The sequence below is a fragment of the Nelumbo lutea genome, chromosome 3 (assembly GCF_056320005.1).
Source record: "Nelumbo lutea isolate HS-2025 chromosome 3, American lotus-T2T, whole genome shotgun sequence".
Classification (NCBI taxonomy): domain Eukaryota; kingdom Viridiplantae; phylum Streptophyta; class Magnoliopsida; order Proteales; family Nelumbonaceae; genus Nelumbo; species Nelumbo lutea.
The window spans coordinates 44,135,656-44,154,953 of NC_142686.1; the positions used below are offsets into that span (position 1 = coordinate 44,135,656).

The window sequence follows — 19,298 nt, forward strand, 5'->3', positions numbered from 1 at the left end:
ATTTTTTAAATTAAAACAAACCATCCATTCAAATTAGATAATCGAACCACGACCCAAAAATAACAGTGGCTAAAACGGTTCCGATTCCAGGTGAATTTTTAAAACCTTGGTTTGGAATGTTAGATCATTTATCGAGTGTGAGTTGTGGTTCATAGGCTGTAATCGGTCATTTTGTAATGATTAGAAGATTTGTATTCTGTCTGTAACGTGGAATTGATGTTATATATGAGTGGGAATGGATGGTGGAGGATGTTTCATGGTTGGGTTTTGGATCCACCATTTAATCTTACCAGCTAGTCCTGTAATCGGATCGGATTCATCTAAATCCGAGTTCGACTTGCATTTGATTCGGATCCAAAATCGGATTTTTTGGATTTTAGATTTTAATCCAACCCTACTAATGCTTGTGTAGCTAAAACAAAGGGTAAAATATAAAAATCTCCTTTCAAATTTCTGTCAATCATATTTCATTTTAGCAGAAACCTCTCTTGAATTTTTAAAAAATTGACAAAAACCTCCCTGAAAAATGTTTATGGATGAATAAATTTTTTCCAAATGCTCATTTTACCCTTTTGTAAAATAGCTCATGTTCAAGATATTCAAACACAAAATTTTGCCATATCAGCCACCATGAGCTGCACGCTTTAGTATCCAACTCCTTTAGATTTCAGAAGCAGCTTTCTTTTCTGGTTCCTGAACATCTCTTGCTTTTACGAAAACTTCCCTATAGTTGATGAAATTTATCTGAAATTTTCATTTAGGAGATGGGCTCTAATCGATTCGAAAGTTTACTATTCATCTTCTTTGTTGAGAGAGCGGCCACGAATAGACTTTCCAACACCAAGTAACAACGGTGACCCCCTCCAACTCTCTCTTATATTCTCTCTCCCTCTCCCTCTCTTCCTCTACTTTTTTTTTCTCTCTCTTCTTCTTCGTCCCATTATCCACCACTGTCACCGCCTCTGTTTCGTCCCACTCCCCACCATTTCCTTTTTACTTTTTATAATTTTACTAATTAACAGGACACGGGAATGAAATCACGTTAATGTTATTTCCCCAAGAAACAGAATACTATTCTCTGCGCTTGTAGCCAAAAACCCCTTCAAATATAATTTTGCACAATATAAAGATATTTTCTCCAACGCCTCTCTACTTAGACTTGCATTATGATGAACTCCATAATCGGATTGGAGGAGGAAAAACAAAGATAACTATAATCAAGTATAAAAGCTGCTGCAACTCCATTAATGAATTCTTCAAAGATACTCTATTGTAAAATGCCCCTTCAATGCCATGGTCCCACAAGACCCCTCTTCCTCGTCATAGGTTTTCTAAAGATTTACTTATTTGGATGTTTATTTTCCAAGTCAGTCTACTGTTTTAGTAGGTTCTAGCTTCAGATTCCACAACGACGCCATTTTGGACTTTTGCAGCTTCAAATCCCCTCTCCGTGCCATGCTCTAACTTTAATGGCTGAAATAGCAAAACACCAGAAGATCAAAACCAAGAAGATTAACTCCTATTTCCCATTTTGCTTCAGGTTCAAAGGTCGAGTCTGACATGAAACCAGCAGAAACTAATAGTGGTGATGGTGGTCAAGTCGGTCATTAGCTTCAACTTTCTTCAGACATTATTATTGTCTACGTACGAGTTGCTGCCTTGCTGGATTCCTTCCTTCCTTTGGTTGGATGGAACCCAGATTTGTTTGATAGCCGGACAAGTTTTTTATTTGGGCACATTCTAGATTAACACCATGTTTTTTATTCTTAGGGGTAGTGGCAATTATCCTACTAAAATAGCCATTCGGAAATTTTCTATAAAATAGGAATTGTAATAAAACAGAAAATTATAAAAACCTAGAATTATAACAAATATAACAAGTAATTAAAATAAATTAAACTAATAACAAATGGAAATCGAAAAATTTTGTTTAAATTCGTTGAAAAAAAGGATAATTTAGGGTTTTAGAAAAGTTTAATAATCACATAAGAAATTTTTTCAAAGTTAATTGACAGAAAACTGCCACTACCCCAAAGTTGAAATGGCCATGTTTGATTAAAATTGGGTTTTGTCTTCATACAGTCCTAGTTCAACCCTTTCAGCCATGCATGGAAAACATCTTTCCCATGAATGAAAATATACAAGTATGGAGATGTTCATAATGCATGGCTGCAAGGGTTGTAAGGATGGTATGACCACTAGACCTGGCATTTGGGTTGGGTCAAGACACTTGAAATTGATTTCGGGTTGGGTCGGAAAATGCTAGACCCTAGTTCTAAATGTTTGGGTTAGGGTTGACCCATGGGTCAATTTAGGTCTTCCCTAAAAATAATTACAATTTAAAAAAAAATAAAGAAAAATACATGAAATTTTCCAAAATTAAAAGAATTAATCTTAAAATTTTAAAAATAAGAAAAAAAAAAACATGAACATTCAATAATTCAAAGATTAAAGGATAAAGAGTAAAGACTGAATAGTAAAGATTAAAGAGTGGAAACTTATAATAATACATAAATAGTCCCAATTAGACCTAGTTCTTTTTTGGGTTGAGTCAGGTTGGGTCACTCTCAAATTCACGTAGTTAAAAATGAGACCCTAACCCTGGTTTTTTTGGGTTGGGTTGGGTCAAGTTCGTGGGTTGGATCAACTTTTTGTTAGGTCTAGTGATGACCCATTTTGTGAGGACAAAATCCGACCTCATAGAATCAAGATATCATACCCACCTTTTGCAATGACCGACCTTAAGACTCATAGAATTACAATATCAGATGATCCACTCTGAACTACCTTAGTATATGTTTTGCATTGATATTGCAAATACAACACTGTTTTATGAGAAAATGGTGTCTTTTTTGTTTGGAATCGTTGTTGTTAGGTAGGACGTTTCCTAGAACAACAACTTTTTCTGTTTGGTACCAATGCTCCAAGAAACGTTTTCAGCACTGGTACCCATTATCCAGTGCCACATCACTGCCACCTCACATCCCTATTAGCAACAACGAGCTGCAGATCTAGGAAATGCCAAATTCGGCGTTGCTCCAAACCATGCCTTCCCGATTGCTGCCTTTGATTCATGGTCGAGAGGAGGAAGATGAACAATGGATGTTCGGTGATTCAAGCAGATGGGTTTGAGGGACTAAATTGATAAAGAGAGAGGAAGAGAATCGGTGAGAAGGAGAGAGTGAGATGGCTGGAGATGGAACGAGTTGGCATTGCCGCTCTGCTTCAGTCGTGTGGATGAAGACAATGAAGTGTTGATCGATGCATTTTGGATTCTTAGAGGCGACGAGGAGAGGTGATATGATGAAGAGGATGAGGCTAATGAGAAATGCACTAAGGATGATGGGAGAGATGAAAAGAAACCACTCAACCACTGCCTCTAATGCACCATTGCAATTAATCATAGCAGTGGAAGAGGGGGGGGGGGGTTCTAGCACGTGGTCAGGGGAAATAAGAGGGGGTAATAGAGAGAGGAAAATGGAGGGAGAGAAAGAGAGAGAGAGAGAGAGTGATGGGGGAGAACAGAAAGAGGTTATCGCTCCTCCGCGCCTCTAGTCCGCTATCGAGAGCTCGAAGACAATGAATAGTCCTTGAGCAAAAAATTCGGCAATTCGATGAACAGTCCTTGAGCTCGAAGATGATGAACCCTACCCACGTACTATGCAGGAGGGTGATATAGTACCCCGTGCATTGGGATTTGGGAACATCTCACCATGCATATTGCATAATACTACGCAGGAGGGTGAGATGTTCTCCCTGTACGGTTAATGGTCTTTTCATAAATTTGGGGAAATATAGATATAATTTAGTAATTTTGAAAAATTTGGGTCAAACTAGGTCTAAGGGGGTCAAATCGGAGATCTGATTTAATGGTGGAGATTTTTGGGCCAAAGATCATAGATTGACATGGCCTAACCGGATAGAGGGGTTTTGTGTGTGCAGGCTAGTAAGATTGGCCAAAACAGAATATTTTTGGATAAATGAATAAATTGGAGTAATTTTGGTTGAAATTTCATAGAGTGGGGTTTTTTAGCATTCTGAGTTGATTGGTAGAGCCATATTGGCCCAACTATGTCCGATTCAAACAGATTTGAGGGTTTAATCCAATCAATTTAAAACTTTGAAATGGAATCTTGGTGTGATAAAAGGGCAAACAAAGGTGTTTGTGATCGAAATTTTACATGGTATGGTTCTTGAGCATTTTGGGTTGATTGGTAAGGTTAGAGTGACGCAATTGGGCTCGAATCAAGCAAATTTGGAGGGGGCTTGATTCAAACAATCTAAAACCTCAAAATGGGATCTTGGTGTGATGGAGTAGTTGACAAGGGTATTTTGGGCTGAAATTTATGGATGTGTATTTTAGAGGGTCACGATAATGGAAAGTTAGGCTATGAGGGGGTCTGAAATGGAATCTTGTCGTGATAAAAGGCTAAATGGGAGAGTCTTTGGTTAAAACTTTGTGGGTAGGTATGTTTATATGTTCAAGGTTCAATATTGGTGTTTGATATGAGGGTTAAAGCGTATATGGGGGTTGATCGGGGCTATTGGATTTGTATCAAGCAAGTTTAATGGTGGATTTGAGGGCTATCTAGGCAAATTTTGGGTTATTTGGGTTTTTCGATGTTTTAAAGGGATTGGAAAGATTCGATTGGATGTTTGAGGTGAATTGGAGGTTCAAATGGTGGATAGAACAAAAATCATGTATTAACACTAACCCAACCCAACCTTCAACCCGACCTACCCAACCCAACCCGGACCGGTACGGGTGCGTATCAGCCCAAATCGCATTTTATTGACTGATACTCACTGGTACTGACTGATTTGCAACGTATTCGATTAAAACCACAAACGCTACTAATAGCGTGACTTGAACCCAGAACACCACGTGCATGGTGCCAAGAACCTTACACTCTCTATCAAACCAAGTGGTTATGCCATGCCTAGTGATATTTAATGAAATAACACAATGTTAATTAATGTTTATCCAAATAAATAATCAACGTTTATGTTTAACAACCCCAACTAAAATTTATAATAAATAATATTTTAAATGAGTATTTTATAAACAAATTGAATAAATAATCTATCAATTCTATATTTACATCAAAAGGAGTACAAAAAATATATATTTACATCAAAAGATGATTTTAATCTCAAGAAATTTATGCAAATAAAATATTAATAGTAGAATAATTACCTTATTACTTAAAATTTATAAATTTTTATATGATTACAATAAATGACAACATATTTATTATTTACAAAAAATAAAAATCTGTTTGTAAAATGTTCAAGAATATAATATTAAATTGAATTTATCAAATCCACTAATTTACATTTATATGAAAAATGATTTTTAATTTAAAAATATATATAAATAAAAAATTTAATAATGAAATAATTATTTTAATAATTAAAAATTATGAATTTGCAAATAATATATATCTTAGAAATTTTAACCAATTTTATATATTTTAAGTTAAGATTATATATTTTTATAAGTTATTAAATGATAATTTAATTTATATTTGAGTATTTAATATTTGGTTAACTTTTTTTAATGTTAAAATGCAAAAAATAAGAAAATAGAAAATAATTGATATAGTAATTAGGATAATTATAATAATTCCATGGTGGACTCTTAATTAATGCATTGTATGATATCTATGCATTCTGCTATTAGTTATAATATATTTCTTATATATTTATACATTATTTATGGCTATTTGACCATAAATTTAGTGTTATTAATATATTTATGAAATTCACATGTGTTTTCCTATTGTATCCAAGTTTTTCATACTTTTCAACCTTATCCATGCATTTCCAAAGCGTATACGTATCTATATCCATATTTGTATCTGTATCCGTAACCAAGTTGTCTGATACAATATTCAATATCGATGCTTTAATCCTTGTTTGAAATGATTATAATTTATAATGAGTTATGACTTATGATAGATCTTTTATGGAAATCACTCTATGGGCGAAAAATATCAAAGAGGAGATAAAGAATAAAATATTCAAAAAACATAAAATATTTTATTAAGGTTTTAGTGTTTCCATTTGGGAGTAAGTGAAATGATTATCATAAAAGAAAGACATGATAGTATGTAGTAAGGGTTAAATAACTATCATGCATGTAAGCAAATCAATGTATGAGATATCATATATATAATATGCATTTATATATGAATGTACTATAGTGTTGAGTTCGGGTTGGGTTGGGTTGGGTTGGGTTGGGTTGGGTTGCCTAAGAGGTCAACCCTAACCCAACCCGAAGTAAAGTCAGGTTCATTAATTTCAACCCTAACTATAATATTATGCATACATTATATTGAACAAAAATAAATATTATATATAAGAAATAATTTTATCAGTGATAGAAATGTAATACGAAATTTAATGAAATTAAACTATTTTTCTTTTTGGGTGGTGGGATAGTGGTTTGGGTCAAATCATATCATAGACAAACAAAAATTAAGTATGATAAGTAAAAATTATTTTAAATAATATATATGAAATATATGATTTAGAGGAAAAATTATAATCAAAATCGTACATTTAAAATTAGGTTGCAAGTTGGTCTTTGATAATCCACTACAAGAAAAATGACTTTTACGAAGTCCCTAAAACTGCCACTACATACTTTATCGACAGTCAGCAAACTAACGCTAAAAGATCTATCGCTAGACATTTTAGTAGCAGTTTTCTTGATTGGTGGTATAAGATTTAAATTGCTGCTAAAAACACTTTCAGCGGCTGTTGCGACTGCCGCTATAAAATTTAAACTACCGCTAAAAATACTTTTAGCAACAGCCGCGATTGCCGCTAAAACTGAATCAGCTCCCGCTATAGTTTGGTGCGTGTTTTTTAGCAGCATCTGTGGACTTCTTTAGCGGCAGTCGGGTGTTTTTTAGAGGCAACTGTGGACTTCTTTAGCGGCAGTCACCGTCACTAAAAGTACACTTTTTTCTTCAAATAACCTTTTTCTTTAATTTGTTCCTAATTTTCTTCAAATAACTATTTTCTCTGTATTCATTTAAATCGAAATGAAAAACAAAAATAAAAAACATCAATTACAAACAAAATCTAAAAACTTATTCTCCATTCAAATCACAAATACATTTTAATTTCAATTTGGAAAATTCTTGGTTTGTACAAGATATGTTCTATTCACAACGCAATCAATCTGTGGCTTCAAATTGATCTTTCTAAACATTTGTAGTTCATCTCCAATTGATAGGCATCCCTCAGTGTTCAAACTGCAGTGTTTTAGCTCTTCTTTCTCACAAAGAGATTCTGATTTTGAGACGACAAAATGCATGTAAGTCAATATTCATGTTGAGTAGTTGCAAGGGAACCAAGCACAATAAATCCTCCAGAAGCACTCTACCTGTTGCAGTAGTTTTTCTTTAGGTTGAGTTTGGAAAGCGTACGAATGCAAATATCTAGAGTGCAAAACCTTATATTTTGCATTATTTTGTATGTATTTACACTGTACATATTTGCACTTGTACTGCTTCCAAACTGAGCCCTAGGAACAATTTCTCCAATACAAAGCACAAACTGAGCCTTAGGAACAATTTCTCCAATACAAAGCACAACATCCTCTTGTTCATTTAAAGAAAGATGGGAGATCATCAATGGCAGAAAATCCTCCAAAAGCACTATAGGAACGTTGCATATGAATTGACAAACAAGTGGCACCTGTTCTTTGAAGAGAACTTGCATAAGCAAAGGGAAAACTTGCATCATTTCAATATACAGTCAATAGAAAAATAGGATGAATAGTGTTAATCACAAAAGGAAATGAACCATGGCAAGTGAAGCAATCTACACCACAAAGGCATGAATTGTGTTGGGTAAGCAATCTACTTAGGAAAGTAACCAGTGAAAACTACAGAACCTGGAAGTAGTGATTGTGTAGCTGGACTAAACGATTTCATTTCAATGCCATCTTCTATTCACATGACCCTCCCTCGCTTGCATTCCCTCTATCCTATTCTATGTATGGATAGATTTCATTTCATTGCCTGTAGAGGTTGGGTTAGATTTCTGGTTTTACGGGTTCAGTCCGCCTGGCCTGCTTGGGTTGCATAATTATGGGAACTAGCTCGGAGCCTAGCTAGCAGGACTGAGAATAGAAATTGCTTCTCTAATCCTTTTCATTCTTTCTCTGTGATGCCCATGTGGGTTTGGGAAGAAAGGAAATTGCAATTCCACACCAAATAGGAAAAGTAAACATGCAAATTCCAATGCCAACAGAATTCAAGGATTCATTGATCTGTCACATCCAAACAGACCCTGTGCATGAGCATTCTTCCACTTTGTGGAATGCATTATATATTAAGATTACTTCCATGCACCCCTTCATGAAACCATGAGCTTCAACTTGAGTCTTGACTACTAATTAATCATAATTCATTCAACAAACACTTAAAAACTCCAAAAACCCACCAACCTCTCTATCAGATCCTAATCATAAGATGGAACATCTCTCTCTCATGAAAAAACAATGTAAAAAAACCCACCAAAGCTTAACCACATAAGCCACATTCTTGCCACGAGCTGATGATCACCATGGATAATGGCACTGATCTGTCTAAGTCTAACCCACTCTTGTTAACTTAAGCTAGCTAGGTAGCTTACTAGGTTGGTAAATAAAAAGAAATCCAGAAGTTATCATTTTAGTAATTCTAAAGTGCATTTCAAATCATTTCTACAGGGAATTGAAGAGAAGACAGAAGTTCAATTCTCACGTCAAACCACTCACAATGAATTTCAATAAGAGAAGTTTCTTACCTCATGGCCTGGGATTTTCCTTACAAATATCAATATCAAGCACTAATATAGAAAGATGGGTGGCTAGTGGTGGTAAGCCAATAATTAATGCAGTGTGCACATTATTTGTGTATACTATTCTTTTTTCCATTATCTAACAAATTTTTTATTGTTACCAATAAAAAAAGTCGCATGTTTCTTACCTCCACATTGCTTTGTGTAGAACCATAATAGACTAGTATGACCCGTTTGCTGGTTTTTCTACCTCTAGAACTCTCTGCTGCTATGGGTGAATTTGGTGTCTACAACAACACCATTTTAAAATTCATCATTTCCTTGCAGAAAAACTTCATAGTACTGATGAAAAATTGTAAAAGCTAAACCAACCAACTTCTTTAATATAAGAAATGACTTCTGTAAAATATAAGGACAAACACTGAAGTCTAAATTCACTAATTTAACTCATGTTCATGTAGATATCCACAAGTTTGGCCTATATTCAGTCCCCATTGCTGACATAGATGGTTGAGATACTAACAAACTAGATTCCTACCTTAAGCTATAATTTAATTGAATGATAAAATTTCTATTGTCCTGCAATATTTAGTAGATTCCAAGAATGAAGTCTATTGTCACCATGACTACTCCGACACAACAGATTGTCAATACTCTTTTGCACAGCCTCTGTACGCATGGCTCTTCTGTCTTTCTCTTCAATAAATGTTATTGAATCAAATCAAAGGATGGGTGGATAGCAATTCATTAAGGCAAATAAGAGAGTTGAATTAGTGTAAATTATTCAAAAAAGCCTAGTGATGACAATACAATTTGTCAAAGAATATCCGAATTATCACAACCTACAGTATAAGATACTTATTCTTTCTAAACCTTAAAACTTGGTAAATAAACACCATATTAGCACTAAAAAACATGTTTCCAAACTCAAATCAGGTTGTAGTTCACCAAACTAGTTAAGAATCTCAAAGAAGATGCTAGCAGCATAAAAGCTTTTTGCTGTATTCCTGTAAAAAGTATAACATACTTAGTAAGAAAAAAAGACAATTTCTTATAAAAGGATTATCAAAGGTTTCATCTTATAAAATGCATTTCAGTGGACATTAAACCATCCTCAACTAACTCAACTCACCCTTAATCTCAACTACTCGATCGGCTACAGGGATCCTGTCCCACCATTGTTCTCTATCAAGAGCCATCCTATCCCAGGATTTTGATGAATCAATCACCATTTTATTTTATTCTTTGCTGTATAACCACATTATGTAAGCTCCTACTTAACCTAATAATAATGTAATTGGAATCAGTATAACAATGCTAAGTCAAGGGCACATAGTGCCACATACCTTTAGATTACAAAATATGAAATATAAGCAAGTATTGTGTGCAAAAACAAATAAGATAATTAGTGTTTAGTTTTGTCACTATCATGGGATAGAGTGCCACAGACCTTTAGATTATAAAATATGAAATATAAGCAGGGATTTTGTGCAAATACAAATAAGATATTGAGTGCTTAGTTTTGTCCCTGAGCTCCATGACAAACACATCTTGTGAATATTTATCATTCCCAACATCCTCCAAAACATGCTTCTTGGGATTACAGAAGTCCAAGATATGGTCCCATTATACTGCCCTTAAGAAATTTTGAAAAAGAAATTTACCTACTACCCCCAATTCGTATTGACATTATTCATCTTATCGATTTATCCACAGTTTATCAAATTCTATTCAATGTTGCTTTCAATGACAATAAGCAACTTAGACAAGACTTCTTACCAGTTCAGGCATCAATGTAGACAAGACTTCTTACCTTGTCATTTTGTTTTAGAAAGCATTTTGTGGGACAAACCTGCTCTGATACTAGTAATTGAGGTAGATCAACCAAACTAAAGTTACAATTTTCAAAGTGTGGTGGTGTTGCAATAAAAATCAAGATGCAAAGAATCTTTACTGATGAAAATCCAGCTAGTGTACTAGATTCTGAACAGATTCAATAAGTTGCTTTTGGCTAAATATGGATTGTGAAAATATAAATGAGACTCAAAATTAGATTTAGAGTTGACAAGTGAATTTTTTAGAAGATGTATATTGTTGTAATAAAAAAAGTTAAAGAATCTCTAGTTATGAAAATTCAACTAATCTATTGGATATCCAATGTATTCAATAAGCTGCTATTGGCTAATATGGGGAATAAAGACTATACAGAACAACCAAGGACTGAACATTGAATGAAATAGATAGAAATTAGACTTAGAAATAAATGTTGAGTTGGCTAGTGAATCTTCAGGTGGACTCGGCAGCAGCTCAGTAGTACTAGAGATGCTAAAAAAAGGTTATTTCCAACCTGGGGGTCTGCTAATCCAAAAAAATGAAGATGGCTTGACTATCTACAACATCAGATTGACCCATAACAGATAAAAACTTACCAAATATTTATACATGCAAATATGAAGATATTGGATTAGATAAGGTTTCCCAAAGGTTCAATCCGATCTAGTCCAACCTGACTCTGGGTTAAGTTTAGGATAACCTGGCCCAAATTTGAGAGAAGCAGTTATTATAGCAGTAAGGGATTAGATAGCTTTGAATTGTAATATCTTCTCTCATCTCCTCAATTGAAATTTCAAAGTAGCCGATATGGTCACTGTCGCTCATCAGTCATCACCCCCTCATCCATCCAATAAACCTAAAAACCACTCTCCCACCTCAACGTGAGAGTAACCCAACGAGAGCATCAGATTTGAGAGTTTGAGTCCCTATAGCAGTGCCATAATCTTAATGCAAATGGAATCTCCATGTCCAGTAGGACCTAAGAAGATCAAGTCACACTACTATATCTCCTACACTGGAAGGCCCAGATCCCCAAGGTACTGGCCCAAGTAATGGTTCCCCAGAATTTGATTGAATCATAGGTCAACTTGCTCTAATGCAGATGCTCACACAGTTCAACGATAAGATTCTATTTCTTTATAAACCTAACTAGAGAAATTTTGATTCTTAAAGCGGAATAAAGATTTTCTGTTTCTCAATAAAACCGACTAGACAATTTTCAATTCTTAAAGAGGAATGAAGAGTCTCTTTAGTAGTGTGTGATTAAAATATAAAGCTTAATTATTACTAAGGAAGTTCTCTCTTCCCCACTGTTCACAGAATAGCAGCTACAAATGTAATTAACTCAGCAAGAATCTTTTTTGTCAGTTAATTCAGCAATAACCTATACTTAATTAATTTACAACACCTACAATATTATAAGAAAAACATAAAATAGTCTCAGGCTCCCAAACTCTTCAATCCCAGGGCCTAATACATAGGGGAATCCCTACAATAATTCATTTTTCTTTTTCTCTTTTTTTTTTTTTTACTGCAATTCATCTTTCTAGTGAGTCTACCTGGCTCCGTCATACTCACAAGCCCAGTACTTCTTTCTAAGACACTTCTGTGTGAAGCATTTTTAAAAGTTAGGGGAAACTGATTAATGACATTTTTTTTCTTTAAATGGCAATGGTTGGTTCTCAACTATCTAAATAAATCCATGCATCTGAACCCAGAGACAGCCCAACAAAGGGCTAACCCCTTAAACTTACCATAACTCATAATGTGTAAATTAAAATATTAACCAGATAAGTAATTGGTAGATGTATGACAGTCATTGTTGTTCATATTACTTGAATATTCTACTATTACAATTACAAGCTCTCTGTATCCAAAAAACCAATAACGTAACACTCAGAATCAAACCCTTCCTGATGGGAATAAAAAGTATCATATTTTTATTCCCAAATATTCATTCTTTTACATTAAATTAGCACCTAATTCGACTTATTACTCTTGTATTTTGATTCAGGGCAAACAAGAAGGCGTCAGGAGGAAAACAAAGCTAATCGGACGATTTTGCACAGTTTTGGCACCATTCAGTAATCTGGGCATAACTCTCAAACCCAGACTCCAATTTGGATGATTCAAGATGCACCGGAAAGATAGGAGAGAACCCCACAACTTTCATGTTCTAGGTTTTGACAGATCTGGTCTGAATCGATGTCAAAATCGGGCCCAAAGTCAGAGCAAATTTGTAGAGAAGCCCAACTCACAGCCCCAATTCGCAGAAAAGCCTTGTAGTAGCCCAAATTATTAAAGAAGCCCAACTCGAATTCAAAAATAAAGAGTCCCATCAGATTTAAATTTCAAATGTAATTCTAGAAGGATAAGAAGATTGAGATTACTAGATAAGAGATAGGATATGATTAGATCAAAACTGATTAGGACTTTCTATTTTTGAGGATAATCTCCTAAGAGGAGTTGGAGAGAGTCCCTCCTTCTAAAGCTATAAAAAGGCGGGGGGGGGGGGGGGGGACTAGCTTTAGGCATCAATCAATCAATTCAGAAGATCAGTTCATCCATCTGGGAAGTAGAGCAAGAAGGAATCGACAACCATGAGCGGCTAAGCTTTTCTATTCTGATTCAAAGGGGATTTTCGATTCAATTGTGTCATCGTGAGGTTCTGTGTTTAATTTAAATTCTTGCTTTTAATTCAAGTATTCATTGATTCTTGTGCATGTTCTTATGGATGTTAATGTTAATTAGTCTGAAAAATTAATTAATGTTGATCTTCCTACTGCTATCCATGGTTCAATGATCCGTAATTGTCACGAATAGTGGTATAAGTAGCAATTAGGTTATTATCTTTTTGGATCAATTGTTCGTGACAGCCTTTGACCAATGTATTGGCATGTTTTAACCTAAGGGGAATCAACGGAACAAGATTCAATAATTGCAGTTATCTCAATTATTGTTATTTTGGTTTAACTATTTTCACAAAGGTTATTGCTATCATTAATTGATATGGAACACTATCGTACCCAGTCGGTTAATGATAAGTGTTGATCAAATGTTGGGTTTGGTCAACTAATTCAGGAAAACACGAGGTTTATTATGATTATCCTAATAAATCCTAAGGTTAAATACTTGAATTGCAAGATTATTGAAGTTTACCTATGATCGATGACCAATTGACTCAATCCGAACCCTTGGATCAGAATTCGGTAAGACTGAATTTTCCTTGTTAATTGTTATTTGCTATTTTGCGTTAATTGTTATTTTAGAAATTTAATCATTTGAATTTTCCACTCATTGCGCATTCGGTTGAGAAATTACTAGCTCCCTGTGGGATTCGACCTGGTACTAGACCTGTTCATGGGCCGGGTGGCCCGACGGGCCGGCCCAGCCTGGCCCGACCCCCGAACGGGCTTGAACAGGCTTTTTGGCCCACGGGCTTAACCTCGGGCCAAAAAGCCCGACCCGCAAAAAATTCGAGCCGGGCTTGGGCTTTGCCAAAATAGCCCGGCCCGAGCCCGGTCAGGCCCGAACTATAGTTAAACCTAAATAAAAACCCTATGTGATGTCTATTTGAATAAATTTTTTGATTTGAGAAGGTCATTGATTCACTTGTAGGCTCATTGTTCATTTAAATAGGGGAAAAAGACATCTAAATTAAAATAAAAAATGTCCATTTGAACTAGGAAAATTTTGAATTTCTTTTATTAGGTCAGGCTTCGGGCTTTTTATCAGGGCCGGGCTCAGGCCCAAGTTATAGGCCCGTTGGTCGAGCGGGGCTCAGGCTCAGGCCTAATAGTTTTCTGTTAATAAAGAGTCAAAGCCGGCCCGAGCCCGGCCCGGCCCGACCCATGAACAGGTCTACCTGGTACCACTGTTACTACAAATTTATTGTAAGGTGGGACTAGCATTAATTTTGAGGGCTTCGACAACCCGTCACTTTAACTTCACAACCAAAGAACTCCATGTTCTTGTTGGAATCTTGTTTGGGTGTTATTCAATATCTATTTCATTGGATTTAGAAATTACCATGACCAAATATTAGCAATAAGAGTTGTGTTTAAACGAAGCACTAAAAACCATAAATAGAATGTAACACTTAGGTCTCAAAATGTGTTGAAGCTTATTCAGATACGAGGCTCAGAATAATGGAAAATGTGCAGAATCAGATGAACAAATTAGACCCATAATTTCCATTAAAAAAAATCATTTGCTTGAATCCAGTTTACTCACTACTCAATGTATGCAAGAAAGAAAACCTAAAGAAAGCTGTAACAACTAGTTGAACAGGTCTGCAGAACTAAAAGAAGAAGAGTATCTTTTCATATACAATGCAAACATTAGTAAAGCATATACGGATACATTATACCAAAAAACCTGCCCAAATCCATTAGATTATGCTTCACTCAGGCGGCGAAGAGAGAATGGCCTTCAAAATCAGCCTAGTGTGAACATGAATCAACTTAAACCGCTTAGCACGAACCTCAACTTCCACAATCTATTGCAATCGCCATTTGATGAGGGCAGATTTGGCCCTCCAGTGAAATTGTGACACGTGGCACCACGTGACAACTAGGAAAACACACAGCCAACAAACTTACAAAGTTGGTGACCCACCTGGGCACCAGTCTGGCCGACCTGGCGCGCGACACACGCGACCTGCGCGAACTGCGCGCAACACACGCGACATGCGCGAACTGCGCGTGGCACGCGACATGCGTGGCGCGCGTGCGACCTGCGCGAACTGCACACGGCCTGCGCAAACTGCGTGCGGCGTGCGGCCTGCGCGACCTGGCCGACCTGGACCAGCCTAGCGCATGATCCGGCCAAGTCGCCCATAAGGCGCCCACCGACAAACCTGGCTAGACACTGATCCACCGACTGACACAGGCGCCAGCTAGACGACCTGGTCTAGACACTGACCCTCCGACTGACACAGGCGCCGACCTGACGACCTGGCCTAGACACTGACCCGCCGACTGACGCAGGCGCCCCTCTGACAACCTGGCCCAGGCACCAACTTGGCCGCCTGACACAAGCGCCAGCCTGACGACCTCGAGGAGTTCACCACCGTACCCCGGTTCTGACAAGATGCGACGAGTCTTACCGTTTGGAGGCTTTTCACCCACCTAACCCGCAAGGACTCTGGTATATAAAGACATCACCCCCCAAAGGGGAGGGGGATGAAAAAAGGGAAGTAACCCCTGCTCTCTAGCTCTATCATATTATCTTCAAAGCTCTCTACAATAAGAGTGCTAACTTAAGCGTCGGAGAGACCCCACCGGGAAAATACCCCCGGGACCTCTGATTCAGTTCTCACAGGTCCTTCAGCTCCCGTCGTCTACAAAGAGGAGGAAAAGATGGAGTTCTTGCAGATCTCTCAGCTCCCGCCACCTCATGCTGAGGGCAGTCGGATTGCGCCACCAGGGAGCTCCAGCATTCTCTAAGTCATCGGCCGCCTAGTAGGCAGTCTGCCACCAGGTAGTTCGCCACCGAGCAGCTCGCCACCGAGCAGTTAGGCAGCTCGCCACCAGGCAACTCGCCACCAAACAGTTCGCCACAGGGTAGTTCACCACCAGGCAGTTCGCCCCCAGGCAGTTCTCCACCGAGTAGTTCGCCAGTAGGCAGTTCACTACCAAGTAGCTCATCACTAAGGCACGCCACCACCGGGTCAAATAACGAGGTACTTAGCCAAAGTGGCCGAAAACGGTTACATCACCATTCTTCTTGAAACGCCTCAGAAGTGACCCGTCCAAATACCGCAACCCCTCTTTCGTGATTGCCCTCCTGGGAAGGCTGGACGTCTCTTGCATCAAATACGTGAATTCCCCAAATTTACAGAAGAAACGGTTTCTCCATTTTCAGCTGGCCTGACGACCGCTTGCATATTTACAGAAGAAGTGTAAAATGTACCATGAACAAACATGTAATACACGAAGAACAAAAATGGCATCTGAGCTAAAATTGAAGAGGTCAGGCTAGACATCTAATTCACAAGATCCTTGAGGACTAACAAGTTTCTTCCATCGCTTAATCAAGTTATTGCAACTAACAGTGAATGTAGTGGAGGGCCGATGTAGTTGGATTTCGAGAGCGCGCAAGAGAGAAAGAGGGCGGGAAGATAATTGAAAAAGGAAAAAGGAGGAGGGGAAATGAACCTTAATTCGCGGCTGATGTATTAGCGGCAGTCGCTATATTCGTCAGCTTTTAGCCCCTTTCTAAACTGCTGCTATAGTGTATCAACAACCGAAGGAGGTGCATCGACATCCTTGAAAGTTGAAACCCCAAGGCATATGTATTCTATATGGACATCCTCGACGTCTCCAAGTCCAATATCCAGGTTACAGTGGAGGACGACTTTATGATGGTGTGGTGATACGAAGCACCAACAAGACAAGGGGGGAAGAGGGCGGAGATGAGGGAGGGTGCAAAATGCAAATACGCGTATGGTCGGAGCCTAGGGATGAGGGAAGGCTCTTCACTAAATTCTTTCTTCATTAAATACCTTAAATAACAAAATATTAAAAATAGATAAATAATTATATAATAAAGTATTTAATATTATGTAATCATTTCAAAATAAATAAATAAATACTTTACATATTACTTAAATATTTAAATAACTGAATTTTTTAAACAACTAAATATTTAACATAACTATATTTCAAATAGTTAAAATAATGAAATTATGTAATAAATTAAAAAATCTTAAAAGTAGAATATTAATAATTATAACATAATATTCAAATGAACAATAATTTAATATTTTACAAAATTAATAACGAAATTATATAATAATACTATAAATTATAATTTTATGGATCATTAAATTCAATAAATAATTAATATTTTAAATTTTTTAAAGAATGGTATTATTTAAATATCTAAATGGTGTTATAAATAAATAATTTCACTCAAATCAATTAATAATTTTAGAAAATAATTTTCAAAAAATAATATTTATTAATAATAATTTTAAAATCTTAATCTATATTTATTATATATTTACCTATACTAAAATTAATATTTATTGTATTTTCAGTAATTATTTATTGTTTTTTTTAATATTTTTTCAATAATTATGTATAAATTTATTTTTGTTTTGTTATTTAATAAAAAATTCAATAATTATTGGTGATTAAACTATCGTTATTTAACTTTTCAATTTAATTTATTGTACTTATTTTATTTTGTTATAATTTATTGATTTATATTTATTAGAGATTAAACTATTTATTGGCTAATTTAATATATTTTTTAGTATTTATAGAATTTTTGTAGTTATTGTATTTTCATTATCAATATATTTTCAATAATTGTGTATTTTTGCTATAAATTTTTAATAATTATGGAGATTAAACTATTGTTATTTATTAGATATTAAACTATTAATTTAGCTAAATTTAAGAGCGTTCATGGATTTGTTTGGCTTGGTAGTAGGTTGTTTGGCCAACCAAATTAAACTAGTTAGGTTGGGGAGTTGATCACCCGAAAATTGACTGACCACTGGTGAAAACTCTCTAACTCGGGTTGTATCGATTTAGGTTGATTTTCAGTTTGGTCATTTGGTTCAAAAGATTTAAACTTAAAAAATTAAATTTAAATTTAAAAATTATAGTGGCATTATTAAAAAAATTAACAATTAAATTTATGATATAAAATATTTTAGACTAAGAATATGGGAATTTCCCCACTTTTTCTATATTAAAAATATAACTTATTAATATATATCTATGGTCAAGTCATTCGGTTTTGGTTGATTTACAAATGGCCAAAACAAAATTGATCCAACCTGGTCGGGTGAAGAAATTGTTGAACCAAAGTCGATTGAAAATACTAGAAAATTGACCATCTTGGGTCAAGTTGGTCGAGTTCATCAATTTGATGAGCAACCCTAACTTAAATTAGTTATTTTTATTTTTGTATTATAAAAAATTAAAAATAATATATAAAACATAAATAATTATTGATTATTTAAAAAACAATTGTATACTATACTTTGCTTAACAATTATATACTCTTCATGACTTCAAAAATTGGAAGCCATCTTGATACACATACACTTGGATCCCCTCCCCTTTTCTTGGTGATACTTTTGTGTTGTTACAGCTATTAGATGGCCTAAGGCAACACTTCTTTCCTTGACCTCTTTACTTGATTGTTTTGGTAATCAATCCAACATTGTACTTTTTCCATCTAAAATCACTAAGGAGTTGTGTTTATTATGATTTATGAATGCAATCCATAATAATAAGATGAAGGCCCTGTTTTCTAAAAGGTACTTGTAAGTGTTGGGACCACACATTAAGTGGTAAAAAAATACTTATTTGTGTTTGGTAAAAAAGTCACCAAGAAGTTTTTTTTTTTTTTTTGAAAAGAAGTACTTATAGAAAAAGTGACCTGAGAGTGGCTTTTTTTCAACACTTCTTTGAGAAGTGCTTTTTCAAAACGAATGGGACGACTCAGTCCCTAAATAATTTATTTAATACCAGTTTTACCCCCATGCGAGGGTTTTCTTCCCTCTTCTCCGGTTTGAAGACAACAAGTAGAGGGCGGTGGCTCTAGTTGTAGGTCCACCAACGACGATGCAAAAATACTGTCAACAAATTTGTCGTTTTTCCCTTTGTGACTATTTTTTTGCTTATTTTATTTGATTTGAAGCATTT

The 19,298-nt window shown here is 35.7% G+C and overlaps 1 long non-coding RNA gene across 2 annotated transcripts; it reads right to left on the minus strand.

The window, feature by feature from the left end:
• Window positions 1–7,079: 7,079 nt before the first annotated feature.
• Window positions 7,080–17,115, minus strand: LOC148864596 (uncharacterized). 2 transcript variants are annotated; one of them, XR_016108941.1, is made up of 4 exons: window positions 16,791–17,112; window positions 8,988–9,086; window positions 7,397–7,710; window positions 7,080–7,302 (listed from the first exon to the last, which is right to left on the minus strand). It is a non-coding gene; the product is annotated as an uncharacterized LOC148864596 (long non-coding RNA). The 2 variants fall into 2 exon arrangements; XR_016108940.1 differs by lacking the exon at window positions 8,988–9,086 and having other exon boundaries at window positions 16,791–17,115.
• Window positions 17,116–19,298: the final 2,183 nt, after the last annotated feature.